At 35.4% G+C, this 15,662-nt stretch overlaps 1 long non-coding RNA gene across 1 annotated transcript; it reads left to right on the top strand.

The window, feature by feature from the left end:
* The first annotated feature begins 624 nt into the window (after nucleotides 1–624).
* Nucleotides 625–5,773, top strand: LOC140922956 (uncharacterized). Its single transcript, XR_012164118.1, has 3 exons — nucleotides 625–960; nucleotides 1,967–2,033; nucleotides 5,670–5,773. It is a non-coding gene; the product is annotated as an uncharacterized lncRNA (long non-coding RNA).
* The last annotated feature ends 9,889 nt before the right edge of the window (nucleotides 5,774–15,662 follow it).

The following is a 15,662-nucleotide window of genomic DNA, read 5'->3' as shown; positions in this document are numbered from 1 at the left end:
TTTCACGATTTCACAGTTGGAGATTTCTTTCACAGCGAGCCTCTGCTTGGGTACCCTGTTGAGAGAAGTCATTCCCGGCTAAACTTTCAAATGAAACCAGTTTTAAGATGGACAGTATTTTGATTTGCACTCGTTTGTTGGTAAGTCAAAAGGCACCTTGTTTGCGGTCAGCAACTTGCAGAGGGATTCAACTCTGCGATACACTCTCACTAGTTCCACAAAATTTAATAAAGCAAATCCTGAGAAGATATGAACAACCTTCTGAATTTTCAGAATATCCATAACACACATTAAGGCTTATTTTCCTTCCATAAGACCACAAAACAATAAAAAAGACAGCCAAATCCTTCTCTCCACTGTCTGCGGAGCGCTTGTAACTTCCGTTGATTCCAACGGCCTATCAGATCCTGTGGCATTGTTCGGACAGCCAATTAATGTTGCGGCCAAAATCTGGCCGCAGTGAGCACAAACTTGTGAGACTTTCTATCAGGCCCAACTTTTAGAGGTAGCCAATTTTCTGGGAGATATCGTTAAATCCTGGGGAAAAATTCTATCTTGGGACCTTAGAGAGTGGAACCTACTTTTGGGGATGTGTATGAGGTGTATATCAGCAACTGTAGACAAAAACTGTATACACCAATGTAACATTCAACACCCCAGTGGTGTAAATGGATTGTAACTAGATACTGAGTGAATGTAAGTAAGACAATTCCCCAAACAATATTTAAAAAAGTCCTATACACATGTAATTCCAGAGTACTGGCATTATGCTTATTTTGTACATTATCTGTAACAGTTTTGCAGGGTTGTTGAATTTTGTTGTTGTTGTGAACTTGAATACCAACTTTAGATTGAACGGTGGTGGAGAGAGCTCGCTGAGAGGCTTGAAAATTTTTTCAAGTTTTCTTTGGATGAACTTACAGATCAAGGGCATTGTGATCTTGGTGATGAATCCCGCAGGTAATAGGAAGGACTTGCTTTTTGTATAAATAAATACATCAGTCAATTCCAACAGTTGCCATGCCATCTCCCTCCAACTCCTCCCTGATCTCCATTCCCCTCCACAGAAATTTTCTTTTTTAATATTATTAATTTATGGGCAAATATGAAAAGGACCTGACCCCTTGATAACACTGAGATATTTTAATGCAAGCTGTTTCATTAGAGCGATTTTACTTGAAACAGTAAATGACAACTACATGTAGCGCAAAATAGCTAAAAAGAAACAGAAGAAGACAGTAGAACTAGTGCATTATAGCACGTGGTATTCTACTACCTATTTCATGGGTTAAGTAAAATCACTCGAATATCAGACGGATCATAAGAATTAGATAATTGAGGAGAATATTGAGAGAAGCATTGAGTGGAATATTTGAGAGAATCAATGTCAGGAATATTAAGAGAATGCAATGTTTTTCCACCCCTCCCCCTCCTCCTCCCCTATTTTGACACATCAACCTCTCCCTTGGAATCCTTCTTTGACTTACCCCAACTCTCGGTCAGTCGAAAGTCCAAAAAAATATGCCAGATTTACAGGTTAAACACTCTACAAGTTCGTTGAAAGTCTTCATTTGCAATTTTTGTTTATCCTGCAACACCCCCTTTCAAAACTAGCCACCAGTTTTTCCCCCGTGTCTGCCATTTGTGAATATGGTGCATGGTTCTAAACAGATAAGGGGAATCTAGACTCTTCGAGGTTAATATATGTGTTGTACCCAACCATACTAAAACTGTACTTATATTTAAAAAAATGTATCTGGGTAGGTCTCAGTCCAGGCTCCTATAACTTTCAACCAGACTCGAGCTCGTACCCAGGGTTTTCTCGTTTTCCAATATGTCAGCTTACTGGAATATTTAGTCCAGATTGAATTCTACCTATTGAAAGGGAAATGCAAAATTGAAAAAAGGTGCCTTATGTTTGAGAAACATGTCAGTCACTGACTTTATTTTCAATAATTCTTACTAGGTACTTAACGCAAATTTGGTGTCCAGTTTTGCACCAGAGCAACAACTGCCTGGACTGTGTAAACAAGGTAAGAGGATTAAAACTAAGCCTCCATATAACCAGCCAAGGACAGATGAATGCACCATAAATGAATGAATTTAAGGAATGAAATAATAATTAATATGTTTACCCATTATTATAATTATGGGTAAACCTAGCTATTATAGTCATTGGAACAGTGTCTGATGTAGGATTTCTAGCTAGGGGCAGAATGTGTCCCAGTCAACAATTTTCAGAGGGACATTTTGTTTTTTTCGGGGGATCACTACATTGCATATTTTTTTGTTTTTATGTAACAGGCGTTATGTTATCAAAATATCCATAGTGAATTTAATGTACCGTTGTTATCTAGAGGAACAGTAAATTAAGTTTATTCATGTGAGATTGATATGAGATTTGATTTTTGGCGAAGTGAGTAGAACATATCCCTTGGTGGATTGAACTTTAGCTATTTGTACTTCTCTAGCCAGCTCTGTTGAAAGTTACACTTTAACAACTTCGATTTCAGTTCACGCGATTGATCATTTTCAGGCTCTGCTTCATCATGTTCCATGGACATTTCTGCAGTTTCTTCTTTGCTTTGTTTCCCAAAAAAATGCTGAAAGCCTTATTTGTTTTGATATCAATTTGCATTCCTCCACATTAAGAGAGAGGCTCTCATCTACATAATCTACCCTGTATAGTATTCATTCAAACTATTAAGTGCCGGGGAACCTCGGAAAATTGAGCCTTTTTGTCATATTCTCTGGATTTTGGTTCTTACTTTACTTTTAACCTTCTGAGATTTTAACCAAAGTATTATTGTAAGAAGATTTTCCATGAGGAGAAATTACATTTCCTTACTATTTTGGTTTTAAAACACAATTTGAAGTGTACCAAAATGACCCAGAACAGATATTTGAAAGGGACATCTTTCCTTAAACCTGCGGCAATCCTGCAATGGTGCGCTCTAGATCAGACACTGTTGGAATAAAATACGTTTCTAAGGCATAGTATTTTCCACTTCAGCATCAGTTCCTGACGTGGAACTGGAGGTGGGTCTTGACAAACTAAAACCAGCAAGCCATGCAAGTCACGCAAGCCATTGGTCAAAATCAAGTTAAAAAAAAGGAAAACTGCAAATTTGTAATTGTAATTTGTTTACCCACGGAGCACCAAGGAGTTCATAACAACTCGTTGAAACGTGTCCGTGCGTTCCAGATCGAATTGGAATTTGAAAGTGTTGGTTTTTAAGCAGAAGGGAAAACCGGAGTACCCGGAAAAAAACCTCTCGGAGCAAGGGAGAGAACAACAACAAACTCAACCCACATATGGCGTCGACGCCAGGATTCGAACCCGGGCCACATTGGTGGGAAGCGAGTGCTCTCACCACTGCGCCACCCTTGCTCCCCTAAAATTTACAGATTAGGTGTTGAGCACTCATTATTCAGATTAGAGTTAAGCACTCATATTTGTATTGATTAGGGTTAAGCTTTCATCTTACGGATAAGGGCTAAGCACTCATTTTAGGGCGAGGGTAAAGTGCTGTTTAGGGCTAAACGCTTATTCACCATGGTTAGCTTTCTGGTAATGTTTTCCGAATTACTGTTTTTAATTTTTTTGTATTGTTTTCTTTAAATGAGTCTTCAATGGACTTCATGGCTTGCTGGCTCGCATTTTATACACACTCCTGGGAGGTACTTAAGAAACTTTCATACGGGGAGACTCCACTCTGATGTCCAATCCCTAACCCTTTCATATCACCCTTTTATTTATTTTATATCATATCACCACTTTTTTATTTTATTTCATCATTTATAACAGAAAAGGTGACCCTTTCGTACACATTCTATAAAATGGTACCCCTTTCACTTACATGTATTTGGTTAACAACTTTTCATTCCTCACCACCAGGTCTTCTCGGTTAGTGGTTTAATAATCTGGCAATCTGTTGCATGATTGCCATCACTTTTCACATTATCCCAAAATTCTTCCAAATTTAAGCGACAATACCTGGTTATGATGAATTATGCGTGGGATTTCAGCCAATCAGAAATGGAGAAATATTTGACTGAATAATAATTCTATAATTATTATTAAGACTAACTCATTGCTGGCCAAATTGCATGTTTCTTTTAAAACTAAGATATTCTTGCTGCCCTGGGAAGGGCAAATTTAAATTGCCAGAAGGGTCTATAAGGATACATCCATGCATATGTTTCCACGTTCTGTAAATCTTCTATTAAAGGGTCGGGTTCACGGTTTCACAGCACATGCTAGTTAATCAAAATGCTGTATATTTTGCCAGGACATGTTGTATCCTCTATGCAAGCAATATGACCATATCATAATGTTGTCAAAGAACCAACCTGCACACTCCCCTGGCATTCACTTGATCAACTTATGTGCAAATGACTGTAAATTCATCAACCATCGAATAAAACATTCAGGTCAACAATAAATTCAGCATTGGTAGTGTTAGCATAATCCACAAATTTTTTCTGAACCTACTTCAGGTTACTCTGAAATACACTTCCACTTTGAAATACACTCTGAAATCTCCCAGATACATATGAATGGGATTATTAACCGACAGAATTAATAGTAAATTGGAAAAAAGTAATTTAATTAATGAGAATGCACTGAACTGTAAACCTGTCTCTTTAAGCCGCCCCTCTCTAATAAGCTCCCCCCCCCCCATCTTCAGGGGAAGAAAATTAATAATCCCCCCCTCTCTTTTAAGCCCCTAACCCTCCCCCTTATTATTCTTCACTTCACTTTGTTAATCAATCACGACTGTAAAACTTCATGTGGACTGATCCAGAATGGTTTATTCACCAAGTGGCAGTTTGGATCTCTTACTGATCCTTGGCTGCATTACCTCCAACTTCGCGTACTTGTGGTTTGTCCACTTTGTGTTCTAGTTCTTTTGGGAGAACTGAAACCATGGTCTTTGCTAAACAAAATAAGACGCCCATCTCAAATACGGCACTGGGTCTATTTAGCCCTGAAACTTCCCCCCCCCCTCCGCCCATCAAATTTGATCGAAATAAATAAGTCCCTGGGGGGGGGGGGGGGGGGGGGAGCTCAATAGAGGATTTCGGTACTTGACTAAAAACTTCTGTAAGATTAAAATTTAATAACAAAATGCTTGTTAAGTATTGGACACTGATTACTTGTGAAACAAAGGAGTGTATACCGTTCTTGGAACGTATTTTGCATCAGCTCGTGACACTGAAAACTGTTATTACACAAGACATCAGGGAACAGAGAAACGTAGGGATACCACTCTCATTGGGATACTCTTCGAATCGCATGCACTGATACTGGCCATTAGAAAAAAAATGACAAACTTTTCCGACTAGAGAGTCATACTGAAAACAAAAATGATGAGTTATCCCCTAAGTAAATAAATAGATAAATAAATAAATAACGATTTGAGGGTGATTCCTGTTTTTTTAGTTTTTGAGGAGAGGGAAAACCGGAGTACCCGGAGAAAAACCTTCGTGGCAAGGGACAGAACCAACAACAAACTCAAACCGCATATGGCGTCGACGCGGGGATTTGAACCCGGGCCACATTAGTGGGGCGAGAGTGCTCTCAACGCTGCGCCACCCCTGCTCTAATTGCTAAACTTTAGATTAAGCAAACCCATATTGTCTTTATTGACTTTTTGTCTCTACAGGTAATGGATGAGCGCAATTTGCTTCCAAGATTTCTGCCCTGTAGATCTTCAGTGTCTTACCTCATATTGATTCTGAGCGGCCACAGCACCAGACTCTGCACTCTAAGTAAACGTTATTGATCACGATTCTTATTTTTCCAGTTTCAATTAAGATTCACATTACAGCAATCTAAAATTCTCAACGCGGACTTTTGGAATCCTAGTTTCTCTTGTGAACTGATTTATTGTGGAAAATCGAGGGGGTGTACAGGCGTTGAAACGTATTTTGCGTAAACCGCTGACACTCAAACCGATATTACACAATAAATCAGGGAACAGAGAAACGTGGGGATACCAAACTAAAATTATCAACGCGGACTGTAGGAATCCTAGTTTCTCTTGTGAACTGATTTATTGTGGAAATTCGACGGGGTGTATAGGCGTTGAAACGTATTTTGCGTAAACCGCTGACACTCCAACCGATATTACACAATAAATCAGGGAAGAGAGAAACGTAGGGATACCAAACTAAAATTATCAACGCGGACTGTGGGAATCCTAGTTTCTCTTGAGAACTGATTTATTGTGGAAATTCGACGGGGTGTATAGGCGTTGAAACGTATTTTGCGTAAACCGCTGACACTCAAACCGACATTACACAATAAATCAGGGAACAGGGAAAAGCAAGGATACCACTCTAATTCGGGTACTTTTCTAATTGAAAACTTATGCTAACTTCTTAGTTTCTTTCCAGGTGATGGTGGCACGCTTTGGGATTGCCAAGCAAACTCATGATTCGATTTTTTCTACTTTCTTTTTTAAGGAGAAGGCGGTCCACATTAATCCAATCGAAAATTATCAAGGCGGACAACGGGAATCCTGGTTTGTTTGGGAACTGATTTTTTGTGAAAACTCGAAGGAGTGTATAGCCGTTGAAACGTATTTTGTGTAAACCGCTGACACTCAAACTGATAACACGTTAAATCAAGGAACAGAGGAACGTAGGTATACCACTCTAATACGGGTACTTTTTAAATTGGAAACTTATGTTATTTTCTTAGTTTCTTCCAGGTGATGGTAGCACCCTTTGGGATTGCCAAGCAAACTCTGTTGATCATGATTCTATTTTTTCTCTGCTTTCTTTTTTAAAGAAAAGGCGATCCACATAACTCAAATCTGAAATTATCAAAGCGGACAACGAGAATCCTGGTTTGTTTGGGGAGTGATTTTTTTCTGGAAATTCGACGGATTGTATAGGCGTTGAAACGTATTTTGGGTAAACCGCTGACACTCAAACCGATAACACAATAAATCAGGGAACAGTGAAACGTAGGGATACCATACTAAAATTATCAACGTGGACAATGGGAATCCTGGTTTGTTTAGGAATTGATTTTTTTGTGGAAATTCGACGGAGTGTATAGGCGTTGAAACGTATTTTGCGGAAACCGCTAACACTCAAACCGTTACTACACAATGAGCTAGGGAACGGAGAAACGTAGGAATACCAAACTAAAATTATCAACGCGGGCAATGGGAATCATGGTTTGTTTGGGAACTGATTTTTTTCTGGAAATTCGACGAAGTAACCAAAATTATAAAAGCGGACATTTGAAATCCTAATATTTCACCAAAACCTATGGTTTCGGTAAAAAAAATTGCCATTTTTCCATCTTTTTTTTATTAGGCAATGTGGACCAGGAAAATGTGTTTTACAATATTCTACAACGAAGAAACGTCTTTATAGGCTTTAAAACGAGAAGTTCAAAAAGTCGAAAAATTCAGATTTTTCCAAAGGGTTTAACCCATGGTTTTGGTCAAAAAATAGCCATTTTTCCATCTTTTTTTTGAGGCAATATAGGCAAGGAAAATGTGTTTTACGATATTCTAGAACGAAAAAACGCATTTTTAGGCTATAAAAAAAGGAAGTTAAAGCAGCCGAAAAATTGAGATTATTCCAAAGGGATTAACCAAAAGTTTCGGTAAAAAAATGGCCATTTTTCCAACTTTTTTTAAAAAGCAATTTAGGCCAGAAAATGTCCTTTATGATATTCCACAACGAAAAAACGCCTTTCTAGCCAATAAAAAGAAGAAGTTCAAAAAGTCAAAAAATTGACATTTTTCCAAAGGGGTTAACCCATGGTTTAGGTCCAAAAATGGCCATTTTTCCAACTTTTTTTTTTAGGCAATATAGGCCAGGAAAATGTCTTTTATGATATTCTAGAACTTAAAAACGCCTTTCTAAGCTATAAAAACGAGAAGTTCAAACAGTCGAAAAATTGACATTTTTCCAAAGGGCTTAACCCATGGTTTTGGTCCAAAAATGGCCATTTTTCCCAGTTTTTTTTTTTAGGCAATATAGGCCAGGAAAATGTCTTTTATGATATTCTAGAACGAAAAAACGCCTTTCTAAGCTATAAAAACACGAAGTTCAAAAAGTCGAAAAATTGACATTTTTCGAAAGGGGTTAACCCATCGTTTTGGTCCAAAAATGGCCATTTTTCCAACTTTTTTTTTTTTTTGCATTATAGGCCAGGAAAATGTCTTTTATGATATTCTAGAACTTAAAAACGCCTTTCTAAGCTATAAAAACAAGAAGTTCAAAAAGTCGAAAAATTGACATTTTTCAAAAGGGGTTAACCCATGGTTTTGGTCCAAAAATGGCCATTTTTCCAACTTCTTTTTTTAGGCAATATAGGCCAGGAAAATGTCTTTTATGATATTCTAGAACGAAAAAACGCCTTTCTAAGCTAAAAAAATGAGAAGTTCAAACAGTCGAAAAATTGACATTTTTCCAAAGGGGTTAACCCATGGTTTAGGCCCAAAAATGGCCATTCTTCCACTTTTTCATTTTTTAGGCAATATAGGCCAGGAAAATGTCTTTAACGATATTCTAGAACGAAAAAACGCCTTTCTAAGCTATAAAAAAAACAAATTCAAAAAGTCGAAAAATTGACATTTTTCCAAAGGGGATAACCCATGGTTTAGGTCCAAAAATGGCTATTTTTCCAACTTTTTTTTTTAGGCAATATAGGCCAGGAAAATGTCTTTTATGATATTCTAGAACTTAAAAACGCCTTTCTAAGCTATAAAAACGAGAAGTTCAAACAGTCGAAAAATTGACATTTTTCCAAAGGGCTTAACCCATGGTTTTGGTCCAAAAATGGCCATTTTTCCCAGTTTTTTTTTTTAGGCAATATAGGCCAGGAAAATGTCTTTTATGATATTCTAGAACGAAAAAACGCCTTTCTAAGCTATAAAAACACGAAGTTCAAAAAGTCGAAAAATTGACATTTTTCGAAAGGGGTTAACCCATGGTTTTGGTCCAAAAATGGCCATTTTTCCAACTTTTTTTTTTTTTTTGCATTATAGGCCAGGAAAATGTCTTTTATGATATTCTAGAACTTAAAAACGCCTTTCTAAGCTATAAAAACAAGAAGTTCAAAAAGTCGAAAAATTGACATTTTTCAAAAGGGGTTAACCCATGGTTTTGGTCCAAAAATGGCCATTTTTCCAACTTCTTTTTTTAGGCAATATAGGCCAGGAAAATGTCTTTTATGATATTCTAGAACGAAAAAACGCCTTTCTAAGCTAAAAAAATGAGAAGTTCAAACAGTCGAAAAATTGACATTTTTCCAAAGGGGTTAACCCATGGTTTAGGCCCAAAAATGGCCATTCTTCCACTTTTTCATTTTTTAGGCAATATAGGCCAGGAAAATGTCTTTAACGATATTCTAGAACGAAAAAACGCCTTTCTAAGCTATAAAAAAAACAAATTCAAAAAGTCGAAAAATTGACATTTTTCCAAAGGGGATAACCCATGGTTTTCGCCGAAAAATGGCTATTTTTCAACTTTTTATTTTTTAGGCAATATAGGCCAGGAAAATGTCTTTAGCGATATTCTACAACGGAAAAACGCCTTTCTAAGCGATAAAAACAAGAAGATCAAAAAGTCGAAAAATTGACATTTTTCCAAAGGGGTTAACCCATGGTTTTGGCCCGAAAAAGGCCATTTTTCCAACTTTTCTTTTAAGGCAATATAGGACAGGAAAATGTCTTTAACGATATTCTAGAACGAAAAAACGCCTTTCTAAGCTATAAAAACAAGAAGTTCAAAAAGTCGAAAAATTGACATTTTTCAGAAGGGGTTAACCCATTGTTTTGGTCCAAAAATGACCATTTTTCCAACTTTTTTTTTTTAGGCAATATAGGCCAGGAAAATGTCTTTTATGATATTCTAGAACGAAAAAACGCCTTTGTAAGCTATAAAAACGAGAAGTTCAAAAAGTCGAAAAATTGACATTTTTCCGAAGGGGTTAACCCATGGTTTAGGCCCAAAAATGGCCATTTTTCCACTTTTTTTTTTTTGGGCAATATAGGCCAGGAAAATGTCTTTAACGATATTCTAGAACGAAAAAACGCCTTTCTAAGCTATAAAAACAACAAGTTCAAAAAGTCGAAAAATTGACATTTTTCCAAAGGGGTTAACCCATGGTTTTGGCCGAAAAATGGCTATTTTTGAACTTTTTATTTTTTTGGCAATATAGGCCAGGAAAATGTCTTTAACGATATTCTACAACGAAAAAACGCCTTTCTAAGCTATAAAAACGAGAAGTTTAAAAAGTCGAAAAATTGACATTTTTCAAAAGTGTTAACCCATGGTTTTGGTCCAAAAATGACCATTTTTCCAAATTTTTTTTTTTAGGCAATATAGGCCAGGAAAATGTCTTTTATGATATTCTAGAACGAAAAAACGCCTTTCTAAGCGATAAAAAAAAGATCAAAAAGTCGAAAATTGACATTTTTCCAAAGGGGTTAACCCATGGTTTTGGTCTAAAAATGGCCATTTTTCCAACTTTATTTTTTTAGGCAATATAGGCCAGGAAAATGTCTTTAACGATATTCTAGAAGGAAAAAACGTCTTTCTAAGCTATAAAAACAAGACGTTCAAAAAGTCGAAAAATTGACATTTTTCCAGAGGGGTAACCCATGGTTTTGGCCGAAAAATGGCTATTTTTCAACTTTTTATTTTTTAGGCAATATAGGCCAGGAAAATGTCTTTAACGATATTCTACAACGAAAAAACGCCTTTCTAAGCGATAAAAACAAGAAGATCAAAAAGTCGAGAAATTGACATTTTTCCAAAGGGGTTAACCCATGGTTTTGGTCCAAAAATGGCCATTTTTCCAACTGTATTTTTTTAGGCAATATAGGCCAGGAAAATGTCTTTTATGATATTCTAGAACGAAAAAATGCCTTTCTAAGCTATAAAAACAAGAAGTTCAAAAAGTCGAAAAATTGACATTTTTTTAAAGGGGTTAACCCATGGTTTTGGTCCAAAATTGGCCGTTTTTCCAACTTTTTTTTTTAGGCAATATAGGCCAGGTAAATGTCTTTTATGATATTCTAGAACGAAAAAACGCCTTTTTAAGCTATAAAAACACTAAGTTCAAAAAGTCGAAAAATTGACATTTTTCCAAAGGGGTTAACCCATGGTTTTGGTCCAAAAATGCCCATTTTTCCAACTTTTTTTTTTTTTTTCGCTTTATAGGCCAGGAAAATTAAATGTCTTTTATGATATTCTAGAACTTAAAAACGCCTTTCTAAGCTATAAAAACGAGAAGTTGAAAAAGTCGAAAATTGACATTTTTCAAAAGGGGTTAACCCATGGTTTTGGTCCAAAAATGACCATTTTTCCAAATTTTTTTTTTTAGGCAATATAGGCCAGGAAAATGTCTTTTATGATATTCTAGAACGAGAAAACGCCTTTCTAAGCTAAATAAACGAGAAGTTCAAAAAGTCGAAAAATTGACATTTTTCCAAAGGGGTTAACACATGGTTTAGGCCCAAAAATGGCCATTTTTTTCACTTTTTCATTTTTTAGGCAATATAGGCCAGGAAAATGTCTTTAACGATATTCTAGAACGAAAAAACGCCTTTCTAAGCTATAAAAACAACAAATTGAAAAAGTCGAAAAATTGACATTTTTCCAAAGGGGTTAACCCATGGTTTTGGTCCAAAAATGGCCATTTTTCCAACTTTTTTTTTTTAGGCAATATAGGCCAGGAAAATGTCTTTTATGATATTCTAGAACGAAAAAACGCCTTTCTAAGCTATAAAAACAAGAAGTTCAAAAAGTCGAAAAATTGACATTTTTCCAAAGGGGTTAACCCATGGTTTTGGTCCAAAAATGGCCATTTTTCCAACTTTATTTTTTTAGGCAATATAGGCCAGGAAAATGTCTTTTATGATATTCTAGAACGAAAAAACGCCTTTCTAAGCTATAAAAAGAAGAAGTTCAAAAAGTCGAAAAATGGACATTTTTCCAAAGGGGTTAACCCATGGTTTTGGTCCAAAAATGGCCATTTTTCCAACTTTTTTTGAAGGCAATATAGGCCAGGAAAATGTCTTTTATGATATTCTAGAACGAAAAAACGCCTTTCTTAGCTATAAAAACGAGAAGTTCAAAAAGTCGAAAAATTGACATTTTTCCAAAGGGGTTAACCCATGGTTTTGGTCCAAAAATGGCCATTTTTCGAACTTTTTTTTTTTTAGGCAATAAAGGCCAGGAAAATGTCTTTTATAATATTCTAGAACGAAAAAACGCCTTTCAAAGCTATAAAAACAAGAAGTTCAAAAAGTCGAAAATGGACATTTTTCCCAAGGGGTTAACCCATGGTTTTGGTCCAAAAATGGCCATTTTTCCAAATTTCTTTTTTTAGGCAATATAGGCCAGGAAAATGTCTTTTATGATATTCTAGAACGAAAAAACGCCTTTGTAAGCTATAAAAACAAGAAGTTCAAAAGTCGAAAAATTGACATTTTTCCAAAGGGGTTAACCCATGGTTTTGGTCGAAAAATGGCCATTTTTCCAACTTTTTTTTTTTTGCATTATAGGCCAGGAAAATGTCTTTTATGATATTCTAGAACTTAAAAACGCCTTTCTAAGCTACAAAAACAATAAGTTCTAAAAGTCGAAAAATTGACATTTTTCTAAAGGGGTTAACCCATGGTTTTGGTCCAAAAATGGCCATTTTTCCAACTTTTTTTTTTTAGGCAATATAGGCCAGGAAAATGTCTTTTATAATATTCTAGAACGAAAAAACGCCTTTCTAAGCTATAAAAACCAGAAGTCAAAAAGTCGAAAATTTGACATTTTTCCAAAGGGGTTAACCCATGGTTTTGGTCCAAAAATGGCCATTTTTCCCACTTTTTTTTTTAGGCAATATAGGCCAGGAAAATGTCTTTTATGATATTCTAGAACGAAAAAACGCCTTTCTAAGCTATAAAAACAAGAAGTTCAATAAGTCGAAAAATTAGCATTTTTCCAAAGGGGTTAACCCATGGATTTGGTCCAAAAATGGCCATTTTTCCAACTTTTTTTTTTTTGCATTATAGGTTAGGAAAATGTCTTTTATGATATTCTAGAACGAAAAACGCCTTTCTAAGCTATAAAAAGAAGAAGTTCAAAAAGTCGAAAAAATGGACATTTTTCCAAAGGGGTTAACCCATGGTTTAGGCCGAAAAATGGCAATTTTTCCACTTTTTTTTTTTAGGCAATATAGGCCAGGAAAATGGTCTTTAACGATATTCTAGAACGAAAAAAACGCCTTTCTAAGCTATAAAAACACGAAGTTCAAAAAGTCGAAAAATTGACATTTTTCCAAAGGGGTTAACCCATGGTTTTGGTCCAAAAATGGCCATTTTTCCAACTTTTTTTGAAGGCAATATAGGCCAGGAAAATGTCTTTTATGATATTCTAGAACGATAAAACGCCTTTCTTAGCTATAAAAACGAGAAGGTTCAAAAAGTCGAAAAATTGACATTTTTCCAAAGGGGTTAACCCATGGTTTTGGTCCAAAAATGGCCATTTTTCGAACTTTTTTTTTTTAGGCAATATAGGCCAGGAAAATCTCTTTTATAATATTCTAGAACGAAAAAACGCCTTTCTAAGCTATAAAAACAAGAAGTTCAAAAAGTCGAAAAATGGACATTTTTCCCAAGGGGTTAACCCATGGTTTTGGTCCAAAAATGGCCATTTTTCCAAATTTCTTTTTTAGGCAATATAGGCCAGGAAAATGTCTTTTATGATATTCTAGAACGAAAAAACGCCTTTCTAAGCTATAAAAACAAGAAGTTCAAAAAGTCGAAAAATTGACATTTTCCAAAGGGGTTAACCCATGGTTTTGGCCCAAAATGGCCATTTTTCCAACTTTTTTTTTTTTGCATTATAGGCCAGGAAAATGTCTTTTATGATATTCTAGAACTTAAAAACGCCTTTCTAAGCTACAAAAACAAGAAGTTCTAAAAGTCGAAAAATTGACATTTTTCTAAGGGGTTAACCCATGGTTTTGGTCCAAAAATGGCCATTTTTCCAACTTTTTTTTTTTTAGGCAATATAGGCCAGGAAATGTCTTTTATAATATTCTAGAACGAAAAAACGCCTTTCTAAGCTATAAAAACCAGAAGTTCAAAAGTCGAAAATTTGACATTTTTCCAAAGGGGTTAACCCATGGTTTTGGTCCAAAAATGGCCATTTTTCCACTTCTTTTTTTAGGCAATATAGGCCAGGAAAATGTCTTTTATGATATTCTAGAACGAAAAAACGCCTTTCTAAGCTATAAAAACAAGAAGTTCAATAAGTCGAAAAATTAGCATTTTTCCAAAGGGTTAACCCATGGATTTGGTCCAAAAATGGCCATTTTTCCAACTTTTTTTTTTTTGCATTATAGGTTAGGAAAATGTCTTTTATGATATTCTAGAACGAAAAAACGCCTTTCTAAGCTATAAAAAGAAGAAGTTCAAAAAGTCGAAAAATGGACATTTTTCCAAAGGGGTTAACCCATGGTTTAGGCCGAAAAATGGCAATTTTTCCACTTTTTTTTTTTAGGCAATATAGGCCAGGAAAATGTCTTTAACGATATTCTAGAACGAAAAAACGCTTTCTAAGCTATAAAAACACGAAGTTCAAAAAGTCGAAAAATTCACATTTTTCCAAAGGAGTTAACCCATGGTTTTGGTCCAAAAATGGCCATTTTTCCAAATTTTTTTTTTTTTGCATTATAGGCCAGGAAAATGTCTTTTATGATATTCTAGAACTAAAAACGCCTTTCTAAGCTATAAAAACAAGAAGTTCAAAAAGTCGAAAAATTGACATTTTTCCAAAGGGGTTATCCCATGGTTTTGGTCCAAAAATGGCCATTTTTCCAACTTTATTTTTTTAGGCAATATAGGCCAGGAAAATGTCTTTTATGATATTCTAGAACGAAAAAACGCCTTTCTAAGCTATAAAAAGAAGAAGTTCAAAAAGTCGAAAAATGGACATTTTTCCAAGGGTTTATCCCATGGTTTTGGTTCAAAAATGGCCATTTTTCCAACTTTTTTTGAAGGCAATATAGGCCAGGAAAATGTCTTTTATGATATTCTAGAACGAAAAAACGCCTTTCTAAGCTATACAAACAAGAAGTTCAAAAAGTCGAAAAATTGGCATTTTTCCAAAGGGGTTAACCCATGGTTTTGGTCCAAAATGGCCATTTTTCCAACTTTTTTTTTTAAGGCAATATAGGCCAGGAAAATGTCTTTTATGATATTGTAGAACGAAAAAACGCCTTTCTAAGCTATAAAAACAAGAAGTTCAAAAAGTCGAGAAATTGACATTTTTCCAAAGGGGTTAACCCTCGGTTTTGGTCCAAAAATGGCCATTTTTCCAACTTTATTTTTTTAGGCAATATAGGCCAGGAAAATGTCTTTTATGATATTCTAGAACGAAAAAACGCCTTTCTAAGCTATAAAAACAAGAAGTTCAAAAAGTCGAAAAATTGACATTTTTCCAAAGGGGTTAACCCATGGTTTTGGTCCAAAAATGGCCATTTTTCCAACTTTTTTTTTAAGGCAATATAGGCCAGGAAAATGTCTATTATGATATTCTAGAACGAAAAAACGCCTTTCTTAGCTATAAAAACAAGAAGTTCAAAAAGTCGAAAAATGGACATTTTTCCAAAGGGGTTAACCCAT

The sequence above is a fragment of the Porites lutea genome, chromosome 13 (assembly GCF_958299795.1).
Source record: "Porites lutea chromosome 13, jaPorLute2.1, whole genome shotgun sequence".
NCBI classification, from domain to species: Eukaryota; Metazoa; Cnidaria; class Anthozoa; order Scleractinia; family Poritidae; genus Porites; species Porites lutea.
The sequence above is the reverse complement of the archived record's forward strand: the minus strand, read 5'-3'. Positions and strand labels throughout refer to the sequence as shown.